General features: G+C 45.9%; 1 protein-coding gene across 2 annotated transcripts in view; it reads right to left on the reverse strand.

The window, feature by feature from the left end:
- Positions 1–27,505, reverse strand: part of LOC100009818 (uncharacterized protein KIAA1671) — a 267,176-nt gene that overhangs the window by 116,736 nt on the left and 122,935 nt on the right. The window lies entirely within an intron of this gene.

Raw genomic sequence — 27,505 nt, forward strand, 5'->3', positions numbered from 1 at the left:
TCTGGGGAAAGCCTTAGAACTGGGAATGTCAGAGCTGGAAAGGAGCTTAGAACAGGGAAAGTAAGGGCTGGGAAAAACCTTAGAACTGGGAATGTCAGAGCTGGAAGAGAATCTAGAAGAGGGAATGTCAGAGATAGGAGACTAAGAACAGGGAATATAAGAACTTGAAGGGAGCTTGGAACAGAGAAGGTCAGGGCTGGGAGGGAGCTTAGAACAAGTAACATCAGAGCTAGGAGAGATCCCAGACAAGGGAATGTAAGAGCTGAGAAGGGGCTTAAAAGAGGTTATATAAGAGCTAGAAGGTAGCTTAGAATAGGGCAGGGCAGGGCAGGGCAGAGAGGGGGCTTAGAACAGGGAAAGAGTCAGGGCTGAGGGAGCTTAGAACAAGGAATGTCAGAGCTAGGAGAGAACCTAGAAGAGGGAATGTCAGAGCTAGGAGGGAGCTTAGAACAGAGAAGAATATCAGAGCTAGAAGTGACTTTAGAACAGGAAACATCAGAGGTAGAGGGGCCATAGAGCAGGGAATGCCAACATTGGGAGTCTGTCATTTAAAATGTCAGAGCTTGGAACTCAGAATATTACAACCAGAAGAACTTTGGAATCTTAGAATGGGGAACTGAGAACCATTGAGGAGAAGCGATTATGGGTCCCGGTCATTTGACAAATCGTTGACACAAACAGAACTCCAATCCAGGTTTCCTTAACCCCTCCACTATCCCAAGTTATCCAATCATGTTCACTAATATAATATAATATCTATTTAATATTACATTTATTGACCTAGCAAATGCATGGAAGCCCCATGTCTATTTGAGCCCTGAAAGCTCCCCTCCATCCGCTCTCAGCATCCTCTCCCCGCACGCACACTCACCCATCCTCCCCCTCTTCACACCGAGCCCAAACCATCCCTGTGGCCTTGATGAATTAACTTGCCAACCAGGGAGAGGCATCGGCAACATTGAGTCCAGCTGGTTATCTTGGTTACAAACTGGCCTTCAGTAACTGAAGCCCACGACTGGCACCTTCTCCTCCCAGATCCTGTTACTAATGATTTGAAAGAGAAACATTATCTCCATGCACAGCCTTCATTCAGTAACAGCTGATACTGCCTTGTGAGCAGAGGCATCGAGAAGACCTCCAGGATTTTGACCAAAAGGGCCGAGAAATGGACGCTGTTTCTGGAAGAAGCCGCAGCTTGCTCCTTCCTTCCTTTTCCTTCCTTCTTTCCTTTCTTCCTTCCTTCCTCCCTTCCTCCCTCCCTTCCTTCCTTCCTTCCTTCCCTCTTTCCTTTCTTCTTTCCTCCCTTCCTCCCTTCCTCCCTTCCTTCCTTCCTTCCTTGCTTGCTTGCTTGCTTGCTTGCTTCCTTCCTTCCTTCCTTCCTTCTTTCCTTCCTTCCTTCCTTCCTTCCTTCCTTCCTTCCTTCCTTCCTTCCTTCCTTCCTTCCCTCTTTCCTTTCTTCTTTCCTCCCTTCCTCCCTTCCTTCCTTCCTTCCTTCCTTGCTTGCTTGCTTGCTTCCTTCCTTCCTTCCTTCCTTCCTTCCTTCCTTCCTTCCTTCCCCCAGCACTCCCCATTTAGACCACCACGATGGTGCTTGGGCTCTCCGGCTCCCCTAGTCTGGCCAGGAGGGAGACAGAAGAATCTCCTCTGGCTTCCTTCTCCCTCCTCTTTTACTTCACTTGGTTGTTCAATCCTCTAGACATTATTCTGTCTCCCCAGACAGCCTCCCCCTTGTCCAAGCCTTTACTACCTGGTCTCCTCATTGGTCCTCCTGCCTCATCTCTTTCTGTCAGGCCCATCCATCCTGTCCAAGTACCCTTCCTCAGGCACAGGGCTGACCTTGGCAGCCCCTTTCTCAAAATCCTTCAGGGAGGAGGGGCAGCTGGGGGGCTCAGTGGATGGAGAGCCAGGCCTAGAGAAGGGAGATCCTGGGTTCAAATCTAGCCTCAGACACTTCCTAGCTGTGTGACCCTGGCCAAGTCACTTAACCCCCATCACCCAGTCCTTACCACTCTTCTGCCTTAGAACCAACCCACAGTATCAAGTCTAAGACAGAAGGGAAGGGTTTGGGTTGTTGTTTTTTTTAATCCTTCAGTGAGGGAGAGGAAGCTAGGTGGCTCAGTGAATAAAGTGCCAGGCCAAGAGACAGATAGATGGTCCTGGAATCAAATTTGGCCTCAGACACTTCCTAGCTGAGTGACTCTGGACAAGTCACTTGATCACAAAGTCTAGCCTTTAGGAAGATCAGGTGCTGCCTCCTTACACGGGCTGAGCACAGCCTGTCTCTCCCTAAATAACCCTCAAACATTTGGTCTTTCCCCTGTCTCCATCAGTCACATCAGTCACTGCATGTGTGTGTGTGTGTGTGTGTGTGTGTGTGTGTGTGTGAATACACATATGTATCTGTATAGAGAGATTTAGATATAGATAGGAAGAGTCAGCAAGAACTGGGTTCAAACCCTATCTTGGGCACAAATCAGCTCTGTGGGGATCCACAAGTAAGGGGCGTCACTCTCAATGTCCTGGGTGACTCTAGCACGTATAGTACGTATGATCATAGAGGGAGGGAGGGAGAGAGGGAGAGAAACAGAGACAAAAGGAGAGAGATAGACAGAGAGAAACAGACAGACAAAGACAAAGACAAAAAGAGAGACAGAGAAAGGGACAAAGAGGGAGACAAAGACAGAGAGACAGACAAAGAGACAATGGGGGAAACAGAGAAAGAGAGAGAGAGAGAGAGGAGAGTCAAAGAGGGAGGGAGAGAGACAAAGAGAAAGATCGAGAGAAACAGAGACAGTGACCAAGAAAAAAAAGAGACAGGGAAAGGGACAAAGACAGAAAGAGAGACAGAGAAAGGGAAAAAGAGGGAGACAAAGACAGACAAACAGAGACAAAGGGGGAAACAGACAGAGAGGGAAGGAGAGACAAAGAGGGAGGGAGAGAAAGAGACAAAGGCAGAGCGATAGAGAGAAACAGAGACAGCGACAAAGACAAAAAGAGAGACAGAGAAAGGGACAAAGAGGGAGACAAAGACAGAAAGAGAGACAAAGAGACAAAGGGGGAAACAGAGAAAGAGAGAGAGAGAGGAGAGTCAAAGAGGGAGGGAAAGAGACAAAGAGAAAGATAGAGAGAAACAGAGACAGTGACCAAGAAAAAAAAGAGAGACAGGGAAAGGGACAAAGACAGAAAGAGAGACAGAGAAAGGGAAAAAGAGGGAGACAGACAGACAAACAGAGACAAAGGGGGAAACAGAGACAGAGAGGGAAGGAGAGACAAAGAGGGAGGGAGAGAAAGAGACAAAGGCAGAGAGATAGAGAGAAACAGAGACAGCGACAAAGACAAAAAGAGAGACAGAGAAAGGGACAAAGAGGGAGACAAAGACAGAAAGAGAGAAAGAGAGAAAAAGAGACAAAGACAGACATACAGAAAGAGACAAAGGGGGGAAACAGAGACAGAGAGAAAGGGAGGGAAAGACAAAGAGACAAATACAGAGAGACAGAAAGAGAAAATGAGAGCATCAGAGAGAAAGACAAAAGAGACAAAGATAAATATACATATTTATACGTGTGTGTGCGTGCATACACATGTATGTATTTGACGTCGTTGTTCATTCTTCACTTCCAAAGAGGATCAATGCCATCACAGGATGACCTCTTGATGAGTGAACTGGATTTACCTAAAACAGAGTTGCACAGCCCTCAGCCTCACTCTCTCGGAGAGTCATCCAAGTCCATTGGAAAGACAAAGTCAAGAAGGTGGGTAACAAATATCTACACGTATGTGTATGTATCGATACCAGTCTACTACACACACACACACGCACACACAAACATGTCGTAATCTTCTAATAGAGTGTGAGTTCCTGGGGTGAGGATGTATCATTCATGCTAGCATCCCTGGCTCCTTTCTTATTTTTTTCTTTGCTTGAGGGGCAAAGAGTCAGGCCAATGACTTCATTGGTGTGTTGACCTCCCCAAGTGGAAACCGTCTCCTTGAATGCATACCTGACTTCCTCTATGATTAGGAAGTCATCCAGGGCTCTGAGATACAGAGAATTTGGTTCGTGCCCAAGGCAGAACTGGAACCCAGTTCTTCTTTACTCCAAGGCTAACCCTCTAGCTACTGCCTCACACGGCCAATCTCTTATCCCATTTTTCTACTCTGCCTTGTATCATTCAACTTAATTCAATTCTACAACCATTGATTATGGGTGAGGCATACAGCAGGTGCTTAATAAGTGTTTGCAGAATTGAATTAAGTTGAACAGGCCAGACTCTGACTATAAGTGTGACCTTGGGCAAATCACCTAACCGCCATGACCTGATCTCTCTAAAGGATGGTTGGGTCAAGCCCAGGCCACTGTATGGGTTGGACAAGCTGGTCTCCAAGGACCCTTCCAACTCTCCAAATCCATGATTCTAGGACTAGAAAGTCTAGATCTGTTATCCTATGGGGTGGGGGCATAGAGAGAGAGAGACAGGAGGGGAAGGGAATAAGTATTTGTTAAGTGATTACTTATAATCGCTTAATAATAAAGTATAACAAAATAAGTGTGCCAGTCACTATGCGAAGCACTTCATAAATATGATCTTCTTTGGTCTTGGGAAAGCTAGCTGGATGGATGGATGGATGGATGGATGGATGGATAGATAGATAAACAGACAGATAGATCTTATCTTCTGTCTTAGAATCAATATCAATGTATATTGGTTCCAAGGCAGAAGAGTGGTAAGGGCTAGACAATGGGGGTTAAGTGACTTGCCCAGGGTCACACAGCTGGGAAGTATCTGAAGCCAGATTTGAACCCAAGACCTCCTCTCTCTAGGTCAGGTGCTCTAACCACTGATGCAACCTCACTGCCCTCCCCCCTCCCCTAACCAGCTAGGGCAGATTTATAATCATATCAATCCTAGGACAGCCTGGGAGCAATGGATAGAGTGCCAGACCTGGAATCAGGAAGACTCATCTTCCTGAGTTCGAATATTTACTAGTTGGGTAACCTTGGACAAGTCACGTCACCCTGTTTGCCTCCATTTCCTCATCTGTCAAATGAGCTGGAGAAGAAAATGGCAAATCACTCCAGTGTCTCTGCCAAGAAAACTCCAACAAAGAGTCGGACGTGACTGAAAACGTTATGAAAGGCAGAGAATAAAAATTCAGTGAGTTAAAAAAAAGTGAACCATAAGAATTCTGAGTAGGTAGAGATTCTGTTTAAAGGTGGAAAAGGGAAATCAGAGAAGGCTTCCTGGAAGAGGAATTTGGTTTGGGCCTTGAAGAACATGTTGGAGGAAGGTAGGAATCAGACAGGTGCAGCTGGAGAGAAGGATCCACCAGGCAGAGGAAACGGAGGGTAGCAGCTGGTGCTGGGCAGACGCCCTCCCTCAGCGCTGTATGACTCTATCAAAGGAAGGGCTTGGCCTTGAGGACCTCTAAGGCTCCGCTCATCCTCTGGGATCCCGGTCCCTGCTGCCTGACCTCCAGGACTTGACCCTTCTGCTCAGACCAACCGTAACTGTCGGCTTCTCTCCCTTCTTCTCTGTGGTGACCTCCCTAAGCTCTGCAGTGTGGCATGCTAGAGACTCAGAAAGCCCTGACGGGAAACCCTGGCTCTGCTAGTTATGGCCAGTGGAAAAATCCATGGATTTGGGGTCAAAGGTTCTGGGTTCAAATTCTACCTTGACCACACAACTTTTGACAAATCGCTGGATTTTTCTAGCTCTTAGTTTCCACCTCTACAAAATGGAAACCACAGACTTTCAAAGCAGGAAGGGGTCTCAGAGACCAGTTAGTCGGACTTGTACTAAATAGGAATCTACACAGAAGCCTCCTAGACAATAGCTACTGCTTGAAGACCTCCAGGGAAGGGAAGAAACCACCAATGCTTCTTGGTTCCACATTGAAAGAGCTCCAAACGTTAGCAGGAGTCTCCAGGAAATTCCCCAAAGGCTCTCAAAGCAAAATTAATTTGAAGGGCAGCTAGTTAGTACACTGGATAGAGCTTCAAGCCTAGAGATAGGAGGTCCTGGGTTCAAATCTGCTCTCAGACACTTCCTAATTGTGTGACCCTAGAAAAGTCACTTAATGCCTTCATGTCCCTTACCTCTTCTGCTTAGAACCAATATATAGCCTTGATTCTAAGATAAAAGGTTAAGAGATGTTTTTTTCAAATAAATATTTTTAAAGTAAATTAATTTTAATTATTTTGGATTATTTGGAAATTTTATTTGGAAAACAATATGTAAAAACCCATGCCAGAATTGTTGGGAGTCAGGGAAGAGGGATTAGGGAAAGTAGGTGGTCCAATGGATAGATAGAGTGGCAAGCCCAGAGGTAAGAAGACCTGAGTTCAAATCTGGCCTCAGACACTTACTAGTTGTGTAACCCTGGACAAGTCACTTACCCATGTTGGTCTCAGTTTCCTCATCTGTAAAATGAGCTGGAAAAGAAAATGGCAAACCACTGCAGTGCCTTTGCCAAGAAAATCCCGGATGGTGTCATGAAGAGTCAAATATGACTGAAATGACTGAACCACAAGGGATGAGGGCAAGAAGGGGAGATAGGGAGGTGTCCTGGAATGAAACAATAGAGGTCAGCTTGCAAATGAACTTCAGCAAGTATGTGAGTTCATCCCTGGCCATCCTTGAAGGAAATTTCCCAAAGGAAAATGGGCCAAAGTAAACCACCTCAATTTCTGACTACCTGCTTCTGCCTTCCTCCCATAAGGCCCTGGTAACTCAAGAGTAGCAACAGTAATCATAATTCCTATTTGCGAGGTTTATAGTGCTTTGCAAATATATCATCTCATTTAATCCTCTCCATGACCTTAGAAAGTAGGTCCTATTATCAGTCCCATTTGATAGACTAGAAGACTGAGAAAGAGAGAGGGAGTGACTCGCCCATAGCCACACAGCTAATAAGTACCTGAGACAGGACTGGAACTCAGGGCTTCCCGAGCTCATGGCTCACACTCTTCAGCTTCCAAAGTCAAACGAGCCAGTGACCTTCCAAGCATTCAAGAGAGAAAGTCCACTTGCTATATGGTCAATAGTCATTTTCATGGATCTCTCTGTCTAGAGGACCTTAGGAAGCCCACCACCATCAATGGCTTCATCCAGTTGCAGGGCACATGAATATCCTAATATTTCAGAGGACTCCCAGACCCGTCAAAATGGAGGGGTCACAACACACCAAATCCAATTTCCTCATTAGACAAAGGAGCTAATTCATATCAAAGACAGGATTTGAACTCAGGTCTTCCTTTACTCAAGAATTCCTTTCTAGAAGACCTAAGACCAGCTCTGTCTTCTTGGACAAGTCACTTAGCTAGAGGAGCTATAATCAAATTCTAAAAAGAGTCATTATTAATCTTCTTTCTACTGGCTCACATCAAGGGATGCCTGTGGCCACATCCTGTGTGGAGGGGGGAGAGACAGTCAGCCCTAACACAGCAGAGATCTCCAAAAGGTCAATAAAACCAAAGGAAGTCCCCCTCCTCCCCACCCCACCAAGCCCCAAGAAGTTGATGAAATATAAGTACCCATTTGGGAAAGGGTTGTTAAGGCAAGCCCCTTCCCCCGGCAGGACATCAGCTCCCTGACATTTCTTCTTTCATTCTCTCCCCAGTACCTGACACAATCAATTCATCAACAAATATTTTAGTAAGTCCCTACTGTGTGCTGATAATAAAGTCTTTAATTATACCTACTAGGCACTGATAGTAAAGTAATTAGTTAGTATATATAGTATCTCCCATTTAATTATTTAATTAGTCCCTACTACACTCTGATAGTAGGAAGGTAGGCACTGTTAGTAAGGTATTTAATAAGTCCCTACTATGTGCTGATAATACGGTATTTAATCAGTACCTATTATGGCTATAGTAAAATATTTAATTAGTACTTACTAGGCACTGATAGCAAAGTATTTAACAAGCCCCTACTATGTATAGACAATAAAGTATTTAATTAGTACCTATTATTGCTAGAGTGAAGTATTTAATTAGTATCTACTATATGCTGATAATAAAGTAACTAGTACCTACTATGTGCTGATAATAAGTCTTTAATTAGTACCCGCTTTGTGCTGACAATAAAGCCTTTAATTCGTACCTACTAGACACTGATAGTAAAGTGTTTAATTAGTATATACAGCTATAGTATCACCTATTTAATTACTTAATTAGTCCCTACTACGCGCTGATTCGTAGGAAGGTAGGACGATAAAGACAAAGACAAAAGTTGGAGCAATCTCTTTCTCTGGATGTTTTTGTTAGAAGATCTGTTGATTACTTGACCGACAGAGTCCAACAGGAGTCTGGAGAGATGGGTAGGTGGGGAGGGGCTGTACTGCGCTCCGAGGAAGGGACGCCCCATGCCCACATGCCCACAAGCCCACAAGCCCACATCCATCGAGGGGCCCCTGTGGTTCCTGCAGTCTCCTCCCAACAGGAGCATCTTGGCTCTCAGTGAAGCCAACAGAGGCCGTCCCGGGACAAAAGTGCCGTTCAGTTGCTTGGTGCCCCCCCAGAGCCCCAGAAGAAGTTCTGGGTCCCCACTCACCCAAAGGTAGCGAAGGATCTTTAGGAGCCCGGGACAGTAGTAGTATTCCATGGCTGGCAGAGCCCAGAGCTAAGACAGGATCATCTCCAGAGAGAAGTCGGGGGCAGGCTTTTCTTCCTCTCTCTCTCACACGTCAAATTGCAGGCAGAGTCAAGTTAAAGGGAACATGAATAATTGAGTGGGTGAGCGGGGCAGGCTGGAAGGTACAGTACCAGCCCTGCCCCTTTAACAGGGCTGAGAACAGGGCTGGGGGCTGGAGGAGGCGGCTGCCCTCCCCAAGCCCTGCCTTCCCCAGGAACAGCTGTCCCCGTGCCAGAGAATGTGGCATGAAACCCAGGAGGGGCCTGGGATTTTCTGCTGCCTGGCCTGGGGGGTCTCTGCACCTCGCAAACACAGTGATCCAGGGCTGGGACCCCCTGGATGAGCTCGGAGCCTGGAAGTGGGGAGAGTGAGCAGATGGAGGGGAAGACTTTCATCAGAGCCTGGCTGGAGATGCCAGGGAGCACCCCCCTTTGGGTAGGGGGACAGAGCAGCCCCTTTCCCTCCTCTCCTAACTGTCACTGCCTTCCCCCCAACTGGCCCCATCAGAACTCCTGACCAGGAGGGGGGCAAGATGGTAAAATCCTCTCAGGACTCTCAGTTCCCATTTTCTCGGTAAAGCTTGGGGGGAGTAGGGACCTCTAAAGACATTTAACACTAATACCACAAAGCCCAGAGAGACAGTTCAGTGTAGTAGAAGGATTACTGAGCTTAGCACCCGGAAGCCTGGGTTTTAGTCTAACAAGAACTGTATTTTGTTGTTGTTGTTGTTGTTGTTGTTCTGTGACCCCATTTGAGGGTTTCTTGGCAAAGATACTCGAATGATTTGCCATTTCCTTTTCCAGCCCATTTTACAGATGGGGAAACTGAGGCAAACCAGTTGGATCTGTCTGACTCTTTGTGATCCCCATTTGGGGGTTTCTTGGCAAAGATACTGGAGTGGTTTGCCATTTCCTTTTCCAGCTCATTTTGTAGATGAGGAAACTGAGGCAAACTAGTCGGGTCTGACTCTTTGTTGATTCCCATTTTGGGTTTTCTTGGCAAAGATACTGGAGTGATTTGCCATTTCCTTTTCCAGCCCATTTTACAGATGAGGAAACTGAGGCAAACCAGTCAGGTCTGACTCTTGGTGATTCCCATTTCGGGTTTTCTTGGCAAAGATACTGCAGTGGTTTGCCATTTCCTTTTCCAGCTCATTTTGTAGATGAGGAAACTGAGGCAAACTAGTCGGGTCTGACTCTTTGTTGATTCCCATTTTGGGTTTTCTTGGCAAAGATACTGGAGTGATTTGCCATTTCCTTTTCCAGCCCATTTTACAGATGAGGAAACTGAGGCAAACTAGTCATGCCTGACTCTTTGTGATTCCCATTTTGGGTTTTCTTGGCAAAGATACTGCAGTGGTTTGCCATTTCCTTTTCCAGCTCATTTTGTAGATGAGGAAACTGAGGCAAACCAGTCAGGTCTGACTCTTGGTGATTCCCATTTCGGGTTTTCTTGGCAAAGATACTGCAGTGGTTTGCCATTTCCTTTTCCAGCTCATTTTGTAGATGAGGAAACTGAGGCAAACCAGTCAGGTCTGACTCTTGGTGATTCCCATTTTGGGTTTTCTTGGCAAAGATACTGCAGTGGTTTGCCATTTCCTTTTCCAGCCCATTTTACAGATGGGGAAACTGAGGCAAACCAGTCAGGTCTGACTCTTGGTGATTCCCATTTCGGGTTTTCTTGGCAAAGATACTGCAGTGGTTTGCCATTTCCTTTTCCAGCTCATTTTGTAGATGAGGAAACTGAGGCAAACTAGTCGGGTCTGACTCTTTGTTGATTCCCATTTTGGGTTTTCTTGGCAAAGATACTGGAGTGATTTGCCATTTCCTTTTCCAGCCCATTTTACAGATGAGGAAACTGAGGCAAACCAGTCAGGTCTGACTCTTGGTGATTCCCATTTCGGGTTTTCTTGGCAAAGATACTGCAGTGGTTTGCCATTTCCTTTTCCAGCTCATTTTGTAGATGAGGAAACTGAGGCAAACTAGTCGGGTCTGACTCTTTGTTGATTCCCATTTTGGGTTTTCTTGGCAAAGATACTGGAGTGATTTGCCATTTCCTTTTCCAGCCCATTTTACAGATGAGGAAACTGAGGCAAACTAGTCATGCCTGACTCTTTGTGATTCCCATTTTGGGTTTTCTTGGCAAAGATACTGCAGTGGTTTGCCATTTCCTTTTCCAGCTCATTTTGTAGATGAGGAAACTGAGGCAAACCAGTCAGGTCTGACTCTTGGTGATTCCCATTTCGGGTTTTCTTGGCAAAGATACTGCAGTGGTTTGCCATTTCCTTTTCCAGCTCATTTTGTAGATGAGGAAACTGAGGCAAACCAGTCAGGTCTGACTCTTGGTGATTCCCATTTTGGGTTTTCTTGGCAAAGATACTGCAGTGGTTTGCCATTTCCTTTTCCAGCTCATTTTGTAGATGAGGAAACTGAGGCAAACCAGTCAGGTCTGACTCTTGGTGATTCCCATTTCGGGTTTTCTTGGCAAAGATACTGCAGTGGTTTGCCATTTCCTTTTCCAGCTCATTTTGTAGATGAGGAAACTGAGGCAAACTAGTCGGGTCTGACTCTTTGTTGATTCCCATTTTGGGTTTTCTTGGCAAAGATACTGGAGTGATTTGCCATTTCCTTTTCCAGCCCATTTTACAGATGAGGAAACTGAGGCAAACTAGTCATGCCTGACTCTTTGTGATTCCCATTTCGGGTTTTCTTGGCAAAGATACTGCAGTGGTTTGCCATTTCCTTTTCCAGCTCATTTTGTAGATGAGGAAACTGAGGCAAACCAGTCAGGTCTGACTCTTGGTGATTCCCATTTCGGGTTTTCTTGGCAAAGATACTGCAGTGGTTTGCCATTTCCTTTTCCAGCTCATTTTGTAGATGAGGAAACTGAGGCAAACCAGTCAGGTCTGACTCTTGGTGATTCCCATTTCGGGTTTTCTTGGCAAAGATACTGGAGTGATTTGCCATTTCCTTTTCCAGCTCATTTTGTAGATGAGGAAACTGAGGCAAACCAGTCAGGTCTGACTCTTGGTGATTCCCATTTCGGGTTTTCTTGGCAAAGATACTGGAGTGATTTGCCATTTCCTTTTCCAGCCCATTTTACAGGTGGGGAAACTGAGGCAAGCCAGTTGTGTCTGACTCTTTGTGATCCCCATTTGGGGGTTTCTTGGCAAAGATACTGGAGTGGCTTGCCATTTCCTTCTCCAGCTCAGTTTACTGACAAGGAAATCGAGGCCAACAGGATTAAGTGATTTGCCCAGGGTCATACAGCTAGTAAGAGTCTGAGACTAGATTTAAACTAGGCCGTCCTCACTCCAAGCCTGGCACTCTATCCACTGTGCCATCTAGTTGCCCAACTCACTGTATAACATTGAGCAAATGCTCCTAATCTCTGAAACTCAGTTTCCCTCCCTGTAAAATGAGGGAATATTGCTTAGACTTAGAAACGGTGTGACTCTAGTAGGATGGGTTCCAACCCCATCAAAGATAGTTACTAGCTAGGTGAGCCAAGGCAAATCACTCAATTTCCCTGGGGTTTAGTTATCTGTTCCTTAAAATGGGTGAATGACCCCAAAAGCTTTCCCCACCATCTCCAAGCCTTCTTCTATTCAGTGTTCTATCCCCATAGTTCTAGGGAGAGGTAAGATTGTCAGACATTAAGTCAAAAAACTTGGTGATCAAATCCCACTTCTGACCACCAACAAGCAGGGGGATCATGGCATAAACATGTCACCTGTGCTCAGTTTTCTCATCTGTCCTATGAAGATCCTGTGTCACAGATAAGAGTTAGAAGAGACTTCAACGGTCATCTTCTCATTTTACAAATGGGGAAACTGAGGCCAAGTTGGTGAACTGACTTGACAAAGGTCCTCCTGGTTGGAAATTACAGGGGTTGGATTTGAAACCACATTCGTGGGCCCCAGCAGCTGTCAAATACTACCTCTGTGGTAGTATGCAAAGATGCCATTTATAAATCACTTTCAAAGCTTTAAAACGTTAAAGAAATATCAGCTACAAAGGTCCCTTTGAGATCTAATATTCTCTGTCCTAAGGTCCTTCCTAGCTCTGACATTCTGCTTTTTAGCTCCTTCTAGCCCAGACCTCTACGTTCCAATGTTCATTTCAGTTCTGACATCCTCTCTTCTGTGATCTAGGGTGGAGACTTCTGTGTCATCCCCAATTCCTCTTTCTTCTTTCCTAAATTCAATCTGTTACCAAGTCTTGTTGACCCTTCCAGCACAATATCTCTTGCATTTGTCCCTATGCCCTCATTTTACAGAGAGGGAAACTGAGTTCCAGAGATTAGAAGCATTTGTTCAATGTTATACAGTGACTGGTTCAGGACCTCCCTCATCATCTCTTGCCCTCCAATAGCCCCCTAATACATCTCTCTGTTTTCATCACCTTCCCTCTCTCCTCCATCCATATAGCTACCAAATTGATATCCCCAAAGCACAAATCTGGACAGGTTATTCTTCAGCTCAAGAAGTTTCAAGGGCTCCTTAGTAATCCTAGGATCAAATAAAAACTCTTCTTTCTGTGTGGCATTTAAAGCCTTTCCTACTCTGGCTGCAACCTTTCTTTCCAGACTGACTTCACATCTTTCCTCTTTCACAAACTCTTCTTCACAGACAAACAGGGCTACCAGTTGCTCCCCACAAATGACATCCCCCTCAGGACTATGTAAGCTCCTTGAGAGAGCAGGAACATTCTCATTTTCAGCTTCCGCCCAGGGCAGTGGCTCCCACAGAAATGATACAGAAACAGTAAGATAAGACAACAATGAAAAGATAACAAATGATAAATGATAACCAAGTGATAAAAAAAGATAACGATACATTGAGTAACCAGCAAACTAGGGTTGGTCCCCCGAACAAGGAGTGAAACATAGTTCCCTTCAGCTGCCAGAGGTGGGAGTCTACCAGAGCAGAAACAAGATAACAGAAGCTGGTGTTTTATCTAAATTGCTTTTGTTTTTCTTGAATTCAAGGCAGGGAAGTGGGAGGATCTTTTTCCCAGAGATATCTGTGATGTAAAGACCAAAAGCAGCAATCATTAAAAAAAAAAATCCTTTCCTTCCATCTTAGAATTGATACTGTGCTTTGGTTTCCAAGCAGAAGAGTGGTAAGGGCTTGGCCATGGGAGGAAGTGACTTGCCCAGGGTCACACAGCTAGAAAGTGGCTGAGGTTACATTTGAACCCAGGATCTCTTGCCTCTAGGCCTGGAATTAAATGTGTTTTTAAAAACATATATATGCTTAGTGGATATAGTGGGGAAAACACTGAACTAAGAGTCGGGACAGTTAGATGATGACATAGGGCAGAGAGCACCAAGCTGGAGTCTGGGAGATGAGTTCATATCTAGCTTCAGGCACTTGCTTACGAGTCTGGGTGACCCTGGGCAAGTCACTTAACCCTACTGGCCTCGGTTTCCCCATCTGTCAAATGAAATAGAGAAGGAAGTGGCAGACCATTCCATTATCTATGCTAAGGAAACCCCAAATGGGGCCACAAACAGTTGGATACAACTGAAACATCAAAACCAAAAAATCAGACTAGATGAGCAAATAAGAACACACAGAGAGAAGCTTCTTGGCTGGAGTCACCAAGAAAGAGAAAGAAAGAAGACACAGAAACTGAGTCTGAGAGACACAGACAGACAGAGGAGAGAGAAGAGAGACAAAGAGAGTGACTCAGCCTGGAGCAGATCACAAGCCTCATACACAGTGTTGCTATTACCCAGACCACAAGGGCCACCAGAAATGGGGTTTCTCTTTCAGCCCCATCATCTGACTTTTGTAGAAGAGCAGAAAACAGGAAATCTGGTCTTAACAGTCCTGAATTATGGACCTGAAGTCGGTAGTATTCAAATAGTATTGTAGGAAACTGATTCGTGTTCAAATGAGTTCTCTGGTAGATCAATGTGAGGGACTAAAAGTACATCAAAAGGCAGGAGTCGAGCCTTCAATTCCTCTCCTGTCCTCATCTCTCTCTGTGTCTCTTCTCTCCTTTGTCTCTCTCTGTCCCTCCCTCTTTCTCTCTGTCTATATTCCCTCTCTCTGTCTCTTCTCCCCCTGTCTCTTTCTCTCCCCCTCCCTCCTTTCTCTGTCTTTCTTCGTCTCTCTGCCTCTGTTCCTCCCTCCACCTCCTCTTTCTCTCTCTCCCTGTCTCCATCTTCATCTCTTTCTCTCTATCTCTCTCCCTTCCTCCTCTTTCTGTCTCTCTCCATCTCCATCTCCCCCTTTGTCTCTCTTTCTCTCTGTATCTCTCTCTCTTCTCCCCCAGTCCCTTTGTCTTCTCTCCCCTCCTTTCTCTCTCTGTCCCCCCCCATCTCTGCCTCTCTCCCTCTCTCTCTCTGCCTCCATCTCCATCTCTCTCTGTCTCTGTCTCCCCACCTTGTCTCTCTCTGGCTCTGCCCCCTCACTGTCTCTCTCTCTGTATCTGTCTCTTCCCCCCCAAGCTCTTTCCTCCTCCCTCCTTTTTTTCTCTCTCTGTCTCTCTCCCCCTCCCTCCTCTTTCTCTGTCTCTCCATCCCTCCCTCTCTGTCTCCATCTCCATCTCTCTGTCTGTCTCCCCCCCCCTTTGTCTCTCTCCGGCTCTGCCTCCTCCCCCAGTCTCTTTCTCTCGTCCTCTCTCGTCCTCTCTCTCTGTCTGTCTCTCTCCTCACTCCCTCCTCTTTGTCTATCTTTCTGCCTCTCTCCCCCCTCCTCTTTCTCTGTCTCTCCCTCTCTCTGTCTCCATCTCTGTCTCTCTCCCTCTCTCCCAGCCCCTCTCTCTCTTCCACTTGACCCTGTACAATCTTAAATGAACCTCATTTTCTCTCTGTTGCCTCCCCATTAGACAGCAGCTGGTTAGTTCCCTGAGGGCAGGACCTGTTCCAGCCTTTGTGTGTCCCTCACTCAGTACAGTGCCTGGCACAACACAGACTTTACTAAATGTGTGTTCACGCACAGCCGGGCAGTCTGCAGTTCTGAGTAAATGTCCTTGTTCTAACAGATGGCATGAGCCTGGGTCCTAATCATGGCTCAGCTTTCTGGTCTCCTTCACCTGAGACCAAAAACTTCCCGGGAAGCCAGAGGATCCCAGCCCTGCAGCTGGAAAGGCCCCAAGTCCCTCGAACACCCCAGGAGGTGGAGGTGGCTGTTGCCCCTCTGATCACCCCCTTTTTCCACTGGAGCCAAGGAGGCAAGGAAGCCACTCTTGGACTCCATCATCCCATAGCTGACACCCTCTTCAAGCCATGCTGAAACATGTGTCTTCCTAGAAAACCAGGAAAAGCTCCCCATCATCACCATCTTGACCTGGTTTCCACTGGCATCATCCCTATCTCACAGCTGCTCCAAGGTCATCTCCTATTCTGAATCTCTTCCTGCTCCTCCCTCCACAATTACTTTGTATATATTTCTTGCAGAGAGGCAGCAGCCACGTGAAATGGAGAGAAAAGTGGCCTTGAATTGGGCTCAGCCTCTGCTGCCCGAGGGAAGTCACGCCACCACACAGGGCTCTGGGCAACTTTCTATGATGATAAATTGCAGAGTGGGTGCCAATCTCCACGAGAAGATGGAGATTCCTTATCTGGGAGTTCCCTAGACCAGTGAAATCACAGGACTGATGCGCTCCCCTACAGCACCGTATATTGTTATTATACTTTGTAGATAGAGCTTGAATCTATCTCGAATTTGCGTATGTATCCAAAAGATCGTAGAGAGAGCTGGAATGGAGCATGGAGGTCATCAGATTCAACCCATTCATTTTACACATGAAGAAACTGAGGCACGGGGTGGTTGGGTCACACATCTCCTAGGTATCAGAGATAGGACATAAACCCAGGGCTCTCCTTGACTCCAGGGCCCTTGCACTTGACAGAACAGGAGCTCCATATGGGATGAGACTGACCCCTAGAGCAAGCCAGAGAGTAGGTAGCATCCAGGGGCAGAAAGACAAAAAGGAAGCAAGATACACGGACAGCAGGGCTCCATCATCTGCCTTAGTCAGGCCCCTAGAGTTAGCCAATAAATCTTTATTAAGCTCCTACTATGTGCCAGGCACTATGCGGCTAAAGCCCCTCCGGTCACTCCTAGCCTCAACTCTTCCAGGATGCTCCTGGGGGCACCTCTCCAACCAACCAACCACTCCAGTTACAGAGGAGCCACTTGGACCACCCCCGATGCCTCTGCCAGGAGCCCTCTGCCAGGAACACACCTAAATAATTCATAGGAGAGACACTGAAAAATTCAGAGAGATACCCGCCTCCAGGTGCTGGCTACGGGGAGGAGGAGCCAGCAGGGAGCCAGCCAATAGGAGCCATGGATTGAATGGGCACTTCAAACCTTAGCTACTGCTGTTATTACCATTCCCATCATTATCAAGAGCTAGCAGGAGACCAGGGATAAATACCTTTTCCTCCTGGCCTCCCTTTAGGGGTCTCTAAAATGAGATGGTCGACTCCAAGTTCTCTAAGCATCCGCCTAAGTCTTACATTCCATGTTCATTGAAGCTTACTGACCCTCCCAGCTCTGATATTCTAAGTTCTAGATTCCTTCCCAGCTCTGACATTCCGTGTTCTAAGTTCCTGTCCAGCTGGGACATTCTCTGTTCTAAGTCCCCTCCCAGCTCTGGCATTCCAAGTTCTAAGACTCCTCCCAGCCCTGGTATTCCACATTTTAGGTTCCCTCCCAGCCATGACATTCTCTATTCTAAGCCCACTCCCACCTTTCACATTCCCTGTTTGAAGCCCCCCTCCCAGCTCTAATAGTCCATGTTCTAGATTCTCTCCTAGCTCTGACATTTCCTGTTATGAGCCCCCTCCCAACTCTAACATTCCATGTTCTAGGTTCTCTCCTAGGTCTGACATTCCCTGTTCTGAGCTCCCTCTCAGCTCTAATATTCCATGTTCTAGGTTCTCTCCTAGCTCTGACATTCCCTGTTCTGAGCTCCCTCTCAGCTGTAATATTCCATGTTCTAGGTTCTCTCCTAGCTCTGATATTCCCTGTTCTGAGCCCCCTCATATTCTATATTCTAGATTCCCTCCCAGTCCTGTTTCTTCTATTTTAAACTCCCTCCCAACTCTATTTTTCCCCATGTTCTAAGTCCCCTCCCAGCTCTGACATCCCCTGTACTAAGCCCACGCCTACCTCTCACATTCCCTATTTGAAACCCCCTCTCAATTCTGATATTCCATGTTCTAAGTTTTCTCCCAGCTCTGACATTCTCTATTCTAAGCCCACTCCCACTGTTACATTCCCTGTTCAAAGCTCCCTCCCTGCTCTAATATTCCATGTTCTAGGTTCCCTCCAGTTCTGACAGTCTATGTTCTAAGTCCCCTTGCAGCCCTGGTTTTCCATGTGCTAAGTTCCCTCTCAGGCCTGCCTCCCCTATTTCAAGCCCCCTCCCAACTCTGTTTATCCCATGTTCTAAACTCCCTCCCAGCTCTGGCATCCCCTGTTCTAAGGGTCCTCCCACCTCTGGGTGCCTGAGTTCAGAGTGGCCACATAGACCCCAGGAGCTCCTCGGATGCCCTGACAGCTCCTGTTTCTAACCTCAGATCAGTTCCTGCCCAGCCTGTATGTGTTCCTGGGAGTGGAAGGGCCATGAATTCCTCTGGTTATCCTCAGCAAAGCCAGGAGAGAGGCTGATGCCGATCAGAACAGCCTTCCTGTGATTGAGTCACTCTTCAGGCTCCAGTTAAACCTTTCATGTGGCCAGAAAGGCCAGCTCCGCTTTCTGGGCAGCAAACCCAAGCCTTCCAGAACTTGGGATAATCTGGGATTGAGATTCCAATTCCCAGCTGCCCCGGGAGAGCCCTGGCTCAGGGACCGAGGCTTGAGGAGTTCCGGGGAGCCCCCTTTTCTGAAGGCTCAAGATCAGGCAACTGTCAGGACTTCAAGAGAGTCCACAAAAACGGAGAAGAGGCAGGTAAGACATCAGCCAAATAATGGCAGCTTAGACAGCCGGCATTAAGATGGATGAAGCTCTCCAGGGAAGGGACTCCACCTACCAAGCTTCTCAATGGAGGCGTTAATGAGTATTGATATCTGCAGTTTGCTGAAGAGGAAAGTGAGCCTCAGAGAAAGCAAGAGATTTACCTAGAAGCAGAATTAGAACTCAAGCTTCTCCCAACTCCAACTGCAGACCTTGAGCAGCCTGGGCAACAGGAAGTGCTCATATGATTCGCCTCATCTCACACAGGAAGGAAATGAAGGTCAGGGATGGCAAATGACTTAGGTAGGGTCTCCCAGACAGATCTGCTGACCCCTGCAGTTCAGCGTTCATCCCACCAGAGTTAATGGGCAACTCTTATGAGCAAGAGGGGGCAGATAGGTGGCTCAGTGAATAGAAGACAGGAGGTCCTGGGTTCAAATCTGACCTCAGACACTTCTTAGCTGTGTGGCCCTAAGCAAGTCACTTAACCCTCATTATTTAGTCCTTACAGCCCTTCTGCCTTGGAGCTGATACTTAACATCAATTCTAAAAATGAAAGTAAGGATTTTTTTAAAAAGAGCCATAAAGCTAAATATGGCAGAAGAGGTGGTCTAATTTGTCTATGTCCCCCCTCCCCCCCGCCAGTGCCTTCCTTCATTAATTATTTCCTATTTATCCTGCCTATGGGATCCTTCATTATGCTCCAAGATGAGATTCAAAGCTCCTTGAGGGCGGGGACTAGTTTTAGCTCCTTCCTGTATCCCCAGCATCAGGCATGTAGTAGGAGCTTGATAAAGCTTTGCGGACTGATTGTTCTCAATGGCTCAGCTCCATCACTAGAGCACCTACGTGGCACCATAGTGCAAAGAGTACTGAGTTCAAATCTGTTCTCAGACAGGCTGTATGACCTTAAGCAAGTCATTTTACCCTGGTTGCCTCCATTTCCTTATCTATAAAATGACCGAGGGAAGGAAATGGCAAACCACTCTACTCTCTTTGCTGAGAAAATCCCAAATGGGGTCACAAAGGGCTGTTAGACACTCCTGAAACAACTGAACAACAAACATCCCTAGATTTGTGGCGCATCACTTCCTCCTCCGTAATAAGCCTTGCTTTCCTCATCTGTAAAATGGGGACAGTGAAACTGACAAAAGTAATGGCAGACGGAAATTGCTCTAATTGTAAATATCTGTACTGATGGCAGTTGCCTGTCACATACAAAAAGGACTTCCTCAGCCTCTTGGCTGGTACCGTACTGACATCTCTGCTGACCCGGAGAGCTTCCAAGCCTTTCCTGTCTATGATCTAACGCACACTTCACAAGAGCTGTGGAATGGAGGCTGGGCATGGGTTACTACGCCCATTTTATGGATATGACAAGCGAGGCTTGGGGCCAGCAAGTGACTTGTCCAGGTTCTTGACAGTCAAGGACAATCTTAAAGAAATGATGGAGTGTTTACTTTGTATGTGGCGTCTCTGGCACCAACAGAAATGAGGGGGCCCAAATTCTGCCCCCCCAAACAACTTTATATCTATTTAAAGGTGAGCCCTTGAGAGTGCTGCTTTTGTCTAGGTATCCCCAGCACCAAACACGGTCCTAGCCACACAGGAGACACAATAAATAATAATAGCAATAGCATTAAGATTTCAAAGAATTTTACATAGATTAGCTCCTCTGATCCTCACAACAACCCAGGGAGGTAGGTGCTATTTTTAATCCTCATTTTCCAGATGAGTAAACTGAGGCGAAAAAAAGCTAAGTGACTTGCTCAGGGTCACTGAGTATTATGTATCTGAAGCAAGATTTGAACTTGGGTCTTCTGGACTCCAAATCCAGATCTCTAACTGCCACCTTGGACTGGGGTCCCCTAAACATTTTTTCATTTGAAATTGTTTTTAAAAACAATTTGAAGTAAAAATAAAAAAGGAAGACAGAAAAGAGTGAAAATGGAAATGATTTCCTTTATATAGCTTGAAATCAGACACTCAAGTCCTGATGGAGAAAAATTGGTTGCCTCAAGCCTGACCTCTGGTGGCAGCTTCTGAGCATTACATGCTGAATGCCACTCCTACAGAAGTCTAGAATGGACCATCTGAGGACCCCGGCTTCAGGGCCAGCTGGGATCCTGGCTCTTTCCAGACAAATGGCCACACGTGAGTGGCAGAGTCTCCCCGCACATCCGTTTCCTAATGTGTAAAACAGCGATGGCCATCCCAGAATTCAAGCCTAGGAGGCAATGTGGCGGCCAAGATCGATCCTTATTCATCAACTGGTCAACATCTTTGGCCTTGGCCTTCCTCCCATGTCACTTACCCAAGGGGACTGTGGGTCATTGGATGAAAGCAGACAACTTCATCCTGGGAGTATCTTGTGACTGGCTGAAGAGAACCAGTCACGGCCACAAAACCATGAATATAACCATAATTATTAGCATTTCTTTAGCGTTTAGCACGAGCCAGGCACTTTTACGGGCTTTACAGTTATTACCTCATTTGATTCTCACAATGCCTCTGGGAGGTAAAAATAAAAATAGTCACTAATGCTTAGATAACCCTTACTATGTGCCACACACTGTGGGACGGGCTTCGCGATCACGCCTGCATTTTTTTCAAACCCGCACCACCCACCTTAGGAAAAATGTTGTGTCTTGGTTCCAAGGCAGAAGAGCGGTAACGGCTAAGCAATGGGGGTGAAGGGACTTGTCCAGGTGTCTGAGGCCAGATTCTTGCTATGATTATTCATGGTTTCAATGTGCCTTGAGTGACTTCTGGGTAAACATGGCGGCAGTCTAGACGCAGGACTCTTCCTCTCCTCACCACCTACCAATACAGACTACCTCAAAAAGCCAAAAAGCCAAAAACCCCCAAATTCATATGAACAAAGGGATTCTACAGTAGGGTGCAGCATTGAAGGTACGTGGGATTTGGCCATTTCCACACCAAAGCTTCCACCAAAATGTGAGCTGATCAACCCTCTCCCACCCCATTTACAGAGCCAGTGTGCACTAGAATCAGTGAGTGAGTGAGGAGCACCCCTGGGTCCTTGGAAGCTGACTGAGACCACCGAGGACCTACCCCTGAGAGCAGCTACACCTGAGGCCCCCAGCAGGCTGAGAAGCGCAGACCATGGACGCCTGCAGGGAGATAGCACAGAGAGGGGCAGCAAACAGCGGAAACTGCAGAGACTAGAGAGCTGGCCTCTGCCAAAATCCTTGTTCCTTAGCTCCATACACAGAGTCTGCCCATCTCACTCAGATTTCTAACTGGAAAGGGAAGGAAAATCAATATGCTTTTGATGGCACCAACTTATTCCTTTATGAGAGTAAATAAAAGAATACAACTTGGGAACAACTAGGTGGCTTGATAGGAAGGAAGGAAGGAAGGAAGGAAGGAAGGAAGGAAGGAAGGAAGGAAGGAAGGAAGGAAGGAAGGAAGGAAGGGAGGGAGGGAGGGAGGGAGGGAGGGAGGAAGGGAGGGAGGGAGGGAGGGAGGGAGGGAGGGAGGAAGAGAGGAAGGGAGGAAGGGAGGAAGGGAGGAAGGGAGGAAGGGAGGAAGGGAGGAAGGGAGGGAGGGAGGGAGGGAGGGAGGAAGGGAGGAAGGGAGGAAGGGAGGAAGGGAGGAAGGGAGGAAGGGAGGAAGGGAGGAAGGGAGGAAGGGAGGAAGGGAGGAAGGGAGGAAGGGAGGAAGGGAGGAAGGGAGGAAGGAAGGAAGGGAGGAAGGAAGGAAGGAAGGAAGGAAGGAAGGAAGGAAGGGAGGGAGGGAGGGAGGGAGGGAGGGAGGGAGGGAGGGAGGGAGGGAGGAAGGAAGGAAGGAAGGAAGGAAGGAAGGAAGGAAGGAAGGAAGGAAGGAAGGAAGGAAGGAAGGAAGGAAGGAAGGAAGGAAGGAAGGAAGGAAGGAAGGAAGGAAGGAAGGAAGGAAGGAAGGAAGGAAGGAAGGAAGGAAGGAAGGAAGGAAGGAAGGAAGGAAGGAAGGAAAGGGACAGTGGGCCAGATGGCCCCTGAAGCCCCTTCTAGCTCCAGACCTACAGTTCTATAAATCACCCTTATGGTCGCTGACACTAATGATTTTTCAAGTTCCTGGCTTGCCACTAGGGATAACCCTCTGTGTACTGGCATCAAATGAGGCATAAAAGAGGGTGATGGTCACTCTCCAAAGGTGTGGAACAGCAGAGTTCCACTGGGAAGAAGGTTTTCTGTAAAGGAGAAGCCTCTCCAGGTGCTCCCATTTGGAGATGCCACTGGGTAGTGTCCATCCAGTCCCAGAATACTACAGAGCTCCTTCAGTGAGACCCATAACAACTTAGAAAAAGATTGGCCAACCAGTCCATGACCAGTGTACACTAAGAGCCAAATGAACTAATGTTATTTTTCAGTCACAGGAATTCAAAGAACAGGGAGATCACCTCAACCTGTGAAGAACAGCTTAAACTCAACATGTCCAAAGTACAAATCATTATCTGTCCCCACTCCCATGACTGCTCTTCTCTTCTAATGGCTATTGTTCAATCATGTCCAACTCTTCATGACCCCATTTGGGGATTTCTTGGTAGAGATACTGGAGTGATCCGCCATTTTCTTCTCAAGCTCATTTTTCAGTTGAGGAAACTAAAGCCAGGAGGGTTAAGTGATTTGCCCAAGGTCCCATAGCTAGGGGCCGTATCTGGGGCCAGATTTGAACTCCAGTTTTTCGAACTCCAAGTTTGCACTCTATCACTGTGGATAGACTAATGTCCTATGCTCGAAAGGTCCCTCCCAGTTTTGACAGTAAGTTCTGCAGCTCCATTATTCTCTATTCTAAGACCCACTTCAGCTCTACATCTAGGCATTTGGGCCACGGGAACCCAGCACTCTGCCCTTCAAACTTTTGTCATTTTATCATTTTCACCTAACTTTTCTTAGAAAAGATGACCATCTTTGTGTCCTCTTCCAAGGGACAACTAGGAAGAATGAAGCTCACTGGTTGATAAAGATAAGATTAAAATTCAGGAGCCATCCTCCCACTGGTTCCAACAATATTCTCTCCCTCAAGAGATCACCTTGCGGCCCTGAAATCCGATGAGCCATGCCCAGGGATACTAAGGCTCATTCAGAAAATACACCCAACCTGGAACAATGAAGCCTGACTGGGCCCCAGGGAAACCTGTGAAGGACAAACTCAGAAAAGCCATTGCCCCTCTCTGTCACTCATTTCTACATCTGTTCCACATCAAGGGGAATGAGATTGCCATGGCAAATCCCAAGGCCAGGAAGGGAGCAATCCTATGCTGTAAAAGGCCTTTGGGGGACAGTCCTCTCTCCTCTTCCACCATCTACCACCTCCACAATGCTATGACCATGCCAGAAGTCTCTCTTGTTGGCAGCCATCAGCTCCCCAAACCAACCGCAAGACTCATCTTCCCAAGAAAGGGAATAAGCTTTACAAACATTTTAAAAATGGTAACAGAGAGAATGAAGGATGGCTGTGGAGTTATTATATCCTGAATCTGGATAGTTTCTTGTCTTTGTATCCCTGGCATTTAGCACAGCACCCAGAACATAATAAGTACTTAATAAATTCTTGTAGACTTGATGTGTACTAAGTGTTACTTAATAAATGCTTGTAGATGGCATATATTAACCAGTGTTTAATAAACGTTGACTTGACATATACTAAATAGTGTTTAATAAATGCTTGACATATACTAAATGGTGTTTAATAAATGCTTGTAGACTTGACATATACTAACTGGTATTAAATGCTTGTAGACTAGGCATATACTAACTGGTGTTTAATAACATTAACTGGTACTTAATAAATGCTTACAGTTTTAGCATATACTGGTGTTTAATAAATGCTTGTAGACTAGGCATATACTAACTGGTATTTAATAAATGCTTATAGACTAGGCATATGCTAACTGGTGTTTAATAACATTAACTGGTACTTAATAAATGCTTATAGTTTTAGCATATACTGGTGTTTAATAAATGCTTGTAGACTAGGCATATACTAACTGGTATTTAATAAATGCTTATAGACTAGGCATATACTAACTGGTGTTTAATAACATTAACTGGTACTTAATAAATGCTTATTGTTTTAGCATATACTGGTACTTAATAAATCCTTATAGATGGCATATACTAACTGGTGTTTAATAAATGTTTAGTTTTGGCATATACTAACTGGTGTTTAATAAGTGCTCATAGACTTGCCATATACTAACTGAGAAACTAATCAATTAATAAGCACTTATTGATTGGTTGATTGACCCTGGACAAACCACTTAACTTCTCTCTAATCCCAGGCAATTTTCTGAGTTTATAAATTAGTGCAGAGCTTTGCTGCTATTTATCTATAGACGGACTTTTCTCCACTGAGAGTTTGCCAAACTGATGGAATTGCTAGGTATTTGATTGCAGGAACATAGATTTCATCCTATCCAGCTGCCCTTTTTTTTTAAAGGGGAAACTGAGGCCTCAAAGATTAAGTGACTTACCTGATGTCACAGATAGTAAGCAAGGGAGCCAGAATCTCTTGACTCCAAATTTAGCACTCTTAGGCCAGGAGACAAAAATGTACAAAAACCCAAAAGCCTTGACCATGAGCTGGTCAGTCTGAAAAGTGGGCCCAGAATCTTCTTAAGAGGTCAGAATGGCTTAGAGGAAGAAAAATGAACAGGAAGTTGGGAAAACCTAGGTTGGAATTAGGTACTTTCTAGCTATTCAACTCTTTGCCTCAGTTTCCTCATCTGTAAAATGAGCTGGAGAAGGACACGGCAAACCGCTCTAGTACCTTTGTCAAGAAAACTCTAAATGATTGTCCATCTTCAGAAATGCAGTGTGAAATAGAACACAATTTAAAATTAAAGAAAGCCTGTAGGGCAGCTAGGCGACTCAGTGGATTGAGAACCAGGCCTAGAGACGGAAGGTCCTGGGTTCCAATCTGACCTCAGACATTTCCTAGCTGTGATCCTGGCCAAGTCACTTGATTCCAATTGTCTAGCCCTTACCATTCTTCTGCCTTAGAACTGATACTTCATATTTATTCTAAGACAGAAGGTAAGGGTTGAAAAAAAATGCTTACTTATTATTGCCTCTTATACACATCCCCACTCTCTATGGATAGCCTTGGATTGACTCATTTATACACTTGGGGGTATCCCTGAAGAAGGTAAATATGAGGCCTTGGCTGGGCAACTAAAACTAAGGTACCTGTACCCCTTCCCTTCACAATTATCCTAAAGGTCACTGAGAAAAACCATTGTATAATTAGAATTTTGTACCCCAGGACTCCATTTCCCAGAATCCCATATTAGTCCTCATGTTACAACCTTAGTTTTGGAGAAAAAGTTTCTGTAACACTGTCTCTCTCTCTTTGTCTGTCTGTCTCTGTCTCTGTGTGTGTGTGTGTGTGTCTCTGTCTGTCTGTCTGTCTGTCTGTCTGTCTTCTCCCACTACTGTGGTTGGGAAAAAACTTCTCTTTAATCAGGCTTTTACTTTTTGCCTTTTATTTCTTTTACTTCAAGAGATTATTAATAAATCTTATAAAATATAATACTTGGAGTTATTGGGTATTAACTTTAATCTTACGCCATCAGAAATTCTCCCAGGATGTTGGAGGCCATCCAGTTAACCCCATACATACCTGATCAAGCCTCTCCTCAAAGACTGGTGACCTTCCACTGACCTGGAAGCCCTTCGACAAGAGGGAGTCTGCGTACATCAGGAGATTCCCCACTTTTAAGGTCTTCGCCCACTGTTAAGAGTTTTCCCCACCATCAAGGCTAAATCAGGTCCATCCAACTCTAAACCCATGAACCTGAAGTTGGACAGGATGCATGCTTGAAGCTGAATTCCAGCTGAAGGTTATTCCCATCTCTGGCATGCCCACTACCCCCTCCTTCCCAGGACAGAGCTCCCCATTTAGCACAAGCAGGACAAGAGAGTAGAAGATAAACTGCTTCCCAGCCTGGCCCTGGTTCCAAAGTTGAGAAATCCTCAGTGTCCTGTAGAGTCCATTCATCAGGGTGAAGAACCTCCAAAGACCCTCCAGAAGAAAGCTAGAGTCAGATTCTGTGAAATGGGAATCCTTTATTCCCTTTGCCTATTTTGAGTTAACATACCTTTTGATTGAATCAACAAAAGCTTGAACTAGGTGGAGGAGCTCAAAAACCAACTGGAGAATTCACACCACAGAAATTCAATGAGTCAGGAAACTGAATCTTTTGAGGTGAAATTAACCTTCAGAGGATGACCTTCAGAAGTCTTTGATAAGAGTTGACACCTTCAGAGGATGAGAGGTGTGAATTCCATAAACACTGCCCAGCAGTGCTAGACAATTTGGAAACTGTGATTGGCCGCAGTGCTAAACAATTTGGAAACTGTGATTGGCCCTAGTAAAAGGGGGAAGGGACAAGGAACCACTATAAAAGGCCCTGAATTTCTGGAGCTGATGAAGTCGACTCTAAGAAGGAAGTCTGCTTCAAGAAGAAGGGTGGCTCAAGGAAGAAAGTCAGCCTCAGGAGTCACCTTCAGCTCGAGTTATCATCTCAACTTTGAGCAATAATACTTCAAATGAGCAACCACCATTATTATTTATAATCTTCATATACTTTAGTCAAACCATTAAAATTTAATTCCAGGAAATGTTCTCTCCTCATCTTTGAAATGGGAGCATATTTGACCTCCATCTTTCCCTCAATGGTGCCAGGATGAGTTGTAAAATCATGAAATCATTGGCTGAAAGTGAATATTCAAAACTGAATGCTATGTGGCCCCAAAGAAAGAGTCTAGAGAGGACATTGCCACCCTACTCCTTCATAGAAATGGGACCAAAAAACAGGCCCATTTTTCTCTTACGGTTGAACCACAAAGCAAGAAGGTGGAGAGTCCTTGCTTGGGTCCCTTTCTGATTTCAATGTCAAAACATTCCAAACATGGCTGAACTTTGCAAAATGGGAGGACTCTT

This window comes from Monodelphis domestica, chromosome 3, assembly GCF_027887165.1.
Source record: "Monodelphis domestica isolate mMonDom1 chromosome 3, mMonDom1.pri, whole genome shotgun sequence".
NCBI lineage: Eukaryota > Metazoa > Chordata > Mammalia > Didelphimorphia > Didelphidae > Monodelphis > Monodelphis domestica.